Below are 9245 nucleotides of genomic sequence, written 5' to 3'. Positions count from 1 at the left end.
ATCTGCTAGCACTGGCGATATGGGGGAGGAGGAAATGGGAATGCTACTGTCTTGGACACAACGTTTTCCAACAACTCCTCACCTGAAGCAGATTGGCCTGACATTACTCCCCTTCAATACCAGCACTAAGTGACTTGGACTGCTGTTGTCATTGCTGGCTGTTTCACAGGAGTGCTGGAGCTCACACCCCCCCTGCCCGCAGGCCGTGAGGAATACAAAAAAGAACTCAAAAGCTTGCCTATGATCCCTTTCCTTCATCCACAAGAGTATTTTATTTCTCTGTCCCGGGTAGACATTTATTCTATATATCTTGTTCTTAATGCCTTCTGGTATTCAGGCAATTTTCGTATATTCTATGGTTAATTTGTAGGATCCCCTTTACCTCTATGTACTGTTCCTACTGCAAAATGCTTTCAAAATACTTATTCCAAGTCTTTAGGAACCACTGCATCACCACCAGCACAAAGTAGGAACTCCATAAATACTTGGCAAATAAGTGAAAGTTTAAAATTGCAGTATCTGGTGGCTATGGGAAAAGGTTGGGCAATGCTTGGGGTTAGGCATATTCTGTTGCTGGTCTTGTCCAAATCATAATTGCTGGTCTAATTCTTCAGATGAGGAAGCTGAAGACTTTTTAAGTCTTTTATGGCTACAGAAGACAATGCAATTTATCTTACTGTAGTATTTTCTAATAACAATAAAAATTTAGATAGCTATTCATGTTCCGTATATGATTTTCTTCCAGCTCTATCAGTTTTTGTTTCATGTACTTGGGAGTGCTGTTGTTGTGCATATGCATTTAGGGCGGCTAAGTCTTCATGGTGAACTGATCCTTTTATCATTATGTAATGTTCCTCCTTGTCCCTACTAATTTCCTTCACTCTGAAATCTACTTTATCTAATATTAATAAAGCTACTCCTGCTTTTTATTATCAGTGTTTGCATGATATGTCTTCTGTCATCATTTTACTTTCAAATAACCAGTTAAGTTTGAAGCGAGTTTCTTGTAGGCAGTGATAATTGGATCGTGTTTTTGAAATCTACTCTACCAATTTTTGTTTTGGTTGGTGTATTTCACCATTTACATTTAAAGTAATTATGCAAGTAAGTATGCCATTTTATTGTTTATTTCCTGTTTGTTCATTCTGTTTCTTGTTCCTCTTTCCTTTTTCTTGCCTTCTGTAGATTACTTGAAAAATTTTTTGAATTACATTTTGATCTATGGTGCTTTTGAATATATTTCTCTGTATTTTTTTAAGAGGCTGCTCTAGGTATTTTAATATACGTATATAACATATCACAATTGACTGGTATAGATATTTAGCCACTTCAAGCAAAGTGTAGAAAACTTACTTTTGTTTAGGTCCCTTTACCTTCCCCACTTTTAAAATCTCACTTAAGTATTTCCTATATATATCGAGCACCACATCAAATGATGTTATATTTTTTGCTTCAACTATTAAACATAATTTGAAAAACTCATCTGAAAGGATAGTTTATTATGTTTATCCTTATTTTGCCTGTGCCACTGATCTTTCTTTCTTCCTGAAACTTCATCCTTTTTCTGTTATTTCCTTTCTGTTTAGAGAAATTCCTTTAGCCACTCTTTAAGGGTAAGTCTGCTGGCAAACATTCTCTTAGTTTTCTTTTATCTCAAAATGTCTCAATTTTTCCTTTATTCCTGAAGGATATTTTTGCTGGATTTAGAATTTGGGGTTGAGTTTTCTTTTCTTTCAGCACTTGAAAAATGCTGTGCTAGTTCTTTCTGGAGGGAATGAGAGTATTGAATATCCTCTCCGTTTTCCATCTTGTTGATGCAGGGTGGAGGTGAAGGCTTAACTCTTCACTGGGCCTGGCTGATTCTGGTAAAGGGTGGAACAGAGTGCCAATCTGCCCCACCTCATACTCATTTCACTTCATCAATACCAGGTGGGGGTGGAGGCTCAGCCATCCCCTGAACCTTCCTAACACTACCCTGGTATAGAAATTAGAGTGCCACCTGTTTCTACCAGGTAAACCTGGGCATTTTCTGTGCCCTCTTTTTTGCTTTCCTCGTGGCTTTATGATCAATCTGCTGAAGATTAGTATATCTACCTGAGAGTAACAGAAGAGGTAAAATCTCACTTTACAGGTCTAATGAGGGAAGATTGACCTGAACAGAAAAAACAACAACAAATTAATTTGCCTTGTTTCTGTTTCCTTCAGAGCTAGATTTAGGCAAAATGGCTAAGTAGGTAGAATTTGACTTCAACATGTCTTCCCTATTGACCTTTAGTGTCCTCACTTGCCACAGGACCCTTGGGCTGTCTGCTGGATACTCCATACATTTCTGGAAAGATGCCCATCAAAATTTAACTGATCTTCTCAATATAAGCCTTTCTGTGCTGTCAATTTATTTTTTTAACCACATCATGCATTAATTTAATAAGTATTTTTTATATGTAAAGTTTTCTCTTTAGAGTGCCATTTCTTTGGGTCCTTGCTAGATGAATGACTAGCAAACGTGATGAACTAAGAGGTTAAAGGAAGAAACATATTGAATATGTTATCCCTTCTAGGGAACAACTGAGAAGAGGGGGTATCATAAAATTTAGAAGAAAATTTCTAATATACTTGCATTTATACAGAAGCCTTAAGTACCTTAAGGAGAATCATTGACAATGAGAACATTTAAAGCACAGAGTTGGGACAGAGGCAGAGATCACTTGTGGTAAGAGATCTTCAGAAATCCTTAAATAATATATTTATCACTAATGGGTGAACTGACCCACCTCTCCTTAATTTGCACAGAGAATCAAGAGCTGTCTGCTAGCATACTATCTTAATTCAACAGCATGTACCCTTTCTACTTTTCTGCATCTTATTGATTTGATCGTGTTTCTCAGCTGTCCGAGCTCTTGTATAAAAGCAATTGCTTTCCCAGAGTATTATTTCATCTTCCAGCCTACATTTTTGGGTCAGTGATTTTAGGTTTTGTTGTCCTCATAGTTTATTGTTGCTGCTTGATTTTTGAAATTTATGATTTGGGTTCCACAGGACAAAAATTTAAGATTTTCAGGAGAAAAAACCATCCTTGAAAAAAGCATAAGGGTCGGGCTGGCCCGGTGGCGCACTGCTACAGTGCACCGCTTGGGAGCGCGGCGGCGCTCCCGCCGAGGGTTCGGATCCCACATACAGACCGGTTCCTGCTCACTGGCTGAGCGAGGTGCAGGCGCAACACCGAGGGTTGCAATCCCGTTGCCGGTCCCGGTCCGGTACGGGCGTGACACTGAGGGTTGCGATCCGTTGCCAGACACGAAAAAAGAGACAAAAAGGAAAAAAAAAAAAGAGAAAAGCATAAGGGTCATATAACTCTTTTTTCCCTCATCAGGATGAATGCCTGATTTTTCTTTCATTGTATTTCTCTGTAAGCAGCATCGTTGTGCTGGTAAATCTTCATTTGAAATTGGTATTGCTCTTTAAAAATCATAGACTTCTTGAAATGGATAGTTGCACTTTGTTGCTTACTTATAAAACAGTCTTAGAAATCTGTATGTGAACTAGGATATTCACTGGAAAAGTCAGGAAAACTCCTTTAGCTTAGGTGTCTCCATTGAACAATACTTGGAAAGATTCTTCAAATGAGGACATAAGAAGGAGACAGCAAAATATTTACTTGAGAAGGAGTGAGTGAACCTATTTTAACATACAAATAAATGTTGAAAAGTAATACTTACCTGAGAATAAGTGAACCTATATTAACTTATAAATAAAAGTTAAATAAAAAAATATATACCTAAGAATGTGTGAACCTACATTAATATAGTTTACTATAGTGCGATTGGACATCATAAGTTATAACTTACATATAAAGTTGGGTTCTGAGATCAATGCTGAATTATGCTTTGCTGAGGAACTAGAGAAAAACCCTTAGTCAAGGGTAAAGAGAAAGAAAGAACCCATTACATTTCCTGCGTAACAAGAATGTAGCACCTCAGGGTTCATGTTGATCAGTTTGTGGGTTGTTATTTTAATGTTAGAATTGGCATGGCTTCTACCTTTCAGTTTCATTCAAACTTCATCACAAATTTGCCATGTTAATTTTTTTCTTTATTTCTCTTAAAAATTTATTATACTTAATGATAATAATATACTAATAGTATCTTACATCTGAATACTATTTAAGAATTTACACTTTCATATAAAATCTGTCATAGGACATCATAAGAGAAAGGTGAGATGTTTGTATAAAGATTTATTATCAATAACTATATACACATAAAATTATGGCCAGAAAATATGACCATTATTTATACTTTTTGATAATAGGAGCACATTTTGTTTATGAATATTTATACATGTATTTGTTGTATTAATTATGTAATTTACATGTTCAATGATTTTTACAAGAAGAAATAGAATCTCAGATTCTATAATGTATAAACTTTTCTTTTAATTGAGCAGATTCCAGTAAGGAACAAATTTTATTTAGCCCTCGAGAACCTGTGAATCAGCAAAATTAGTAGAAAGATAGTAGAAAGGCTGTGCACATATCATAGACACCAGTCAGTCGTTCTGTGCCTGAGAGTGTAATTAGTGACACTGAGCACAATCCATAGGCTATGTTCATTGACAGAGTCAGATTTATGTAGAAGATTCCCACTCTTATGAAAAGATAAATTACTGATATTAGAAAGAAGAAAGAATAGAAAGAAGGAAGGAAGGAAAGAAAGAAGGAAGGAAGGGAGGAAGGAAAGAAAGAAAAAAGGAAAAAAAGAAAAGGAAGGAAGGAAGGAAGGAAAAGAAAGGAGAAACCCTGGTTCCTAAGAAAGAAAGCATAATCTAAACATGGAGAAGAAGAGCATAGTCTCTGAGAATGGCCACAAAAAACAACAACAAATTTTTCAGAAAACCTTTACTTGGCTAAAATGTGAACACAAAAATATATAATTTCTCTGTAAAGTTGAAATGAAAAAAATGGCTGGATTTGAATCAAAGTTAACAGGCTTAGGTGTTGGCTTAGATAGAAAAGACATAGGATGAGAGGAGGTGTATATAAATTTATACACATACACCTTGCCTGTGGACTCTTCCCCAACTGCCCCAGGGGAACCCCAAGTGCTCTGTGTACCTCACTTCCCTCAGTCCTACTCCCTGAGCATGCCGCCATGGACAGCAAGTACAAGTGTCTTGTGCATGCAGCTGACTCAACTCTGCAAAATTGGCAGAAGGCACACAAACTTGAGCATTTCAGAGCACTGTTCTGGGGAATACAAACAAGAGGCTCTCCGCAGTCAGCCTAGCTCTGTGGGATTAAGAAAAGGCACACAATCTTAAGAATTCCCCCACAAAAGGTAACAAGAGGTATGGACTGGGAACATTCATAAAAAAGTTCTGAGTGAGCCTCAGATCCTTAGTCAGGCTGATTGGTGCAGGTGGTTTTCTCTGAAAGCAAGTAAGTAAAGACTAGAGGAAGTGACTGTTTCTTCAAACACAAATACAGCAACACAAGACTTCAAGTAACACAAAAAATCAGGAAAACGTGACACCAAATGAACACAATAGTATTTGAGTAACTGATCCCACAAAATGGAAGTCTGTGAATTGCCTGACAATGAATTTAAAACAATTATTTTAAGGAAGCTCAGCAAACTATGAGAGAATGTGGATAGATAACAAAATCAGAAAAACAATGCATGAACTAAATGAGAAGTTTGATAAAGAGATGGATATAAAAAAACCCAGAAATTATGGAGCTGAAGAATACAATTAATGAAATAAAAATGCAACAGAGTGTCAAGAGTACACTTGATCAAGCAGAAGAAAGAATCTGTGAACTTAGAGACAGGTTATTTGAAGGTATACTCATACAGTTAGAGGAGAAAAATGAAAAAAGAATAAGAAGGAATGAAGAAAGCCAGTGAGATTCATAAGCCCCAATAAGAGAGCTAACATGTACATTATGGAGTTTCAGAAGAAAGAAAGAAAAAGAAATGGGCAAAAAGCTGATTTAAAGAAATAATGGCTGACAGCTTCCCAAATCCGGGAGAAGAAATGGACATCTAGGTACTTGAAGCTCAAAGGTCTCCATATAGTTTTAATCCAAAAAAGACTTTACTGTGACATATTATAATCAAACTATCAAAAATCAGACAGAGAGAACTTTGAAAGCTGCAGGAGAAGAGAGGCTTGTTACCTACAAGGAAACTTCTATAAGGCTATCAGTGACTTTCCTAGCAAAAACTTTAAAGATCATAGACAGCCAGATGATATATTCAAAATACTGAAAGAAAAAACAAAACAAAACAAAAAAACCCTGCCAACCAAGAATACTTTACCCAAAAAAGCTGTCCTTCATAAATGAAGGACATATAAAAACTTTTCCAAACAAATAAAAGCTGTGGGGGGATTTCATTACCACTAGACCTACCTTACAATAAATAGCAAAAGGAATTTAAACTGAAACAAAAGGACCATATCTCAATGTGGTTTTGATTTGCATTTCCCTGGTGCTTAGCGATGTTGAGCATTTTTTCACGTGTCTGTCGGCCATTTGCATATCTTCCTTTGAGAAATGCCTATTCCGCTCCTTTGCCCATTTTTTAATTGAATTGCTTGTTTTTTACTGTTAAGTTGTTTGAGTTCCTTGTATATTCTGGATATTAATCCCTTGTTGGGTGTATAGTTTGCAAATATTTTCTCCCATTCTGTAGGTTGCCTTTTTCACTCTATTGTTTCTTTTGATGTGCAGAAGCTTTTTAGTTTGATATAATCCCATTTATTTTTTTTATTTTGTTGTCTGTGCTTTTGATATTGTATTCATAAAGTCTTTGCCCAGTCTTACTTCCTTAAGTGTTGCCTTTCTGTTTTCTTTTAGGAGTTTTATAGTTTCAGGTCTTATATATAAGTCTTTAATCCATTTTGAGTTGATTTTGGTATATGGTGAGAGGTAGGATATTAATCATTTAATGTTATAAATGCTTTGGGTTTATATATTTATTTTACTTATTTTCATATTTGATTCTTTTAAAAAAAAATATAAGACATTTATGACACTTGCTAGCTTATTGTTATTACCTTATCATCTTATAATTATGACATTTTTCATGATTATTATGCCCATGTTGCAACTGAGAAATAATAATAGCATATATAACATACATAATATACTATACATGATTATATAATATATGACAATATATAAATAATATTTATCATGATTATTATGTCTATGCTACAATTGAAAAAACAGAAGCTTAGGGACTTCAGGTGATTTGCCTATGTAACAGCTCATGAGAAACAGAATGTGTCTCTTATCTTGGAAAAGTGTGAAGACTGTATCCTCTGCAAGACTCATGATATGCCAGACTCAGTACATAGTCTCTCTAGACCTTAAAAGAAAAGTGTGCCCAGATATTTCTCCAGACCAATCTAATGTCCCTCTGGCCCAGCGTGGAAAGGAGCTGATTTAGTTAGGTGTTTTGTGTTGTGAGAAGAGGAATCCCAACTCAAACCGGCCCAGAGAGAAGAGAATATATTGTCTCACAGGAAATCCAGAGGTAGGACAGTCTTTAGGGTCTATCAGTTCAGTGACTCAGTGATATCATCAGAGACCCAGGTTCTTCCCATGTTCCCAGTCTGCTCTGCTTGGTATTGGCTTCACCCTCCATCCAGGAGCGAGCCAACTACAGCCATATCAGGTGTAACATGCAGACATGACAGCCTACAGAGAAGAAGAGAGAAAGTTCCTCCCTGTGGTTCTTTGTCAGGAAATAGGAAAAATTTCCCAGAATCCCCCAGCGAGACTTCCCTTTTGAGCTCATTCTTGAACAAATAACAGGCAAGAAAGATGGAATTACCCTATACCAAGCAAGGTGATCTTTGGAGTTGGGGGGTCATCTTCCCAAGTTACAACCAATCTCTTTAGACCAGGAAAAGGAATCATTCATAGATGCTGTTTATTAAAGAAAGATTTACCTATGAGCTGTGTTATGAGAAGTATACTTACTTTTTAAAAATGGTACCTACACAATTATTCACTCCAGTGTTTTGTGCTAACCCATAGTTAGAAAATCAGGTTTATCTTATAATATTCCTGCAATTAAACACACAAGCACACACGCACAACAATTTGTAAAATCATATGTAGCTCCTCCTGTTTTTATCTTTTGCAATGTGTCTGTCGGCCATTTGCATATCTTCCTTTGAGAAATGCCTATTCCGCTCCTTTGCCCATTTTTTAATTGAATTGCTTGTTTTTTACTGTTAAGTTGTTTGAGTTCCTTGTATATTCTGGATATTAATCCCTTGTTGGGTGTATAGTTTGCAAATATTTTCTCCCATTCTGTAGGTTGCCTTTTTCACTCTATTGTTTCTTTTGATGTGCAGAAGCTTTTTAGTTTGATATAATCCCATTTATTTTTTTATTTTGTTTTCTGTGCTTTTGATATCGTATTCATAAAGTCTTTGCCCAGTCTTACTTCCTTAAGTGTTGCCTTTCTGTTTTCTTTTAGGAGTTTTATAGTTTCAGGTCTTATATATAAGTCTTTAATCCATTTTGAGTTGATTTTGGTATATGGTGAGAGGTAGGATATTAATCATTTAATGTTATAAATGCTTTGGGTTTATATATTTATTTTACTTATTTTCATATTTGATTCTTTTAAAAAAAAATATAAGACATTTATGACACTTGCTAGCTTATTGTTATTACCTTATCATCTTATAATTATGACATTTTTCATGATTATTATGCCCATGTTGCAACTGAGAAATAATAATAGCATATATAACATACATAATATACTATACATGATTATATAATATATGACAATATATAAATAATATTTATCATGATTATTATGTCTATGCTACAATTGAAAAAACAGAAGCTTAGGGACTTCAGGTGATTTGCCTATGTAACAGCTCATGAGAAACAGAATGTGTCTCTTATCTTGGAAAAGTGTGAAGACTGTATCCTCTGCAAGACTCATGATATGCCAGACTCAGTACATAGTCTCTCTAGACCTTAAAAGAAAAGTGTACCCAGATATTTCTCCAGACCAATCTAATGTCCCTCTGGCCCAGTGTGGAAAGGAGCTGATTTAGTTAGGTGTTTTGTGTTGTGAGAAGAGGAATCCCAACTCAAACCGGCCCAGAGAGAAGAGAATATATTGTCTCACAGGAAATCCAGAGGTAGGACAGTCTTTAGGGTCTATCAGTTCAGTGACTCAGTGATATCATCAGAGACCCAGGTTCTTCCCATG

This window comes from Galeopterus variegatus, unplaced genomic scaffold, assembly GCF_000696425.1.
Source record: "Galeopterus variegatus unplaced genomic scaffold, G_variegatus-3.0.2 Scaffold3102, whole genome shotgun sequence".
In the NCBI taxonomy this organism is placed as follows: domain Eukaryota; kingdom Metazoa; phylum Chordata; class Mammalia; order Dermoptera; family Cynocephalidae; genus Galeopterus; species Galeopterus variegatus.
This window is presented reverse-complemented; position numbering follows the sequence as displayed.